Here is an 810-nt window from a genome sequence, read left to right as displayed (position 1 = left end):
GAAATGTCAGCCTTCCTGCTCCTCTGATGCTGCTTGGCCTGCTGTGTTCATCCAGCTCTACACCTTGTTATCTCAGTTTCTCCAGCATCTGCAGTTCCTACTATCTCTGGACAAAGGTTAGGTTTGGAGTGCATATTCTGTGAATTATTAAAATAAGTAAACTTACAAGTATAGTAGAAAACCATGTCACTTCCATTTTCAACTGATGATTGGGAAATAACAAATTCCTTTGTTCGAGAAGTCAGTATTGAGAAGTCATCAATTTAAAATTGTCACTAAGAGAAGTCAGAAGAAATTTCACACAGGAAGAGTTGAAGCAGAAACATTGCATTTTGTAACGGAAAATTGGATAAATATTTGAAGCAAAGTTGGAGAATACAGGAGTTGAAATATTTTGAGGTTAGAAGAATTAATTTTGGATTGTTCTTGAAAAGAATCTGAACAGCCATGATAGGATGAATGGCCCTGACTATGCCGTAAGCTTTTATGGTTATAACCTCAACTTATTCAAATCTCCAGTACTCATATCCTACTCTTCCTCACATCCTACTCACCCAATAGTGTTGTCACTGACCTCACAAGCTCCTCCAAAATCACAAATTCAAAATCTTTGCATTTCATTGCCTTAACTTCTGGAACCTCTTTCCACTTGAATGTTGATGACAGCCATCTCAACTTCACCATCACCTCTCTCAACCCACATACAGTCTAAATTGTTAGACCTGTTTGCCTTACATCCAGTACTGGGTAAATGGAAACTTTTTCCACTTAATTATTGCAAAGACTGAAGCCTTTATCTTTACCTTCCAC

Source organism: Rhincodon typus, chromosome 26 (assembly GCF_021869965.1).
Source record: "Rhincodon typus isolate 14 chromosome 26, sRhiTyp1.1, whole genome shotgun sequence".
NCBI classification, from domain to species: Eukaryota; Metazoa; Chordata; class Chondrichthyes; order Orectolobiformes; family Rhincodontidae; genus Rhincodon; species Rhincodon typus.
Note: the sequence above shows the minus strand (reverse complement) of the source record.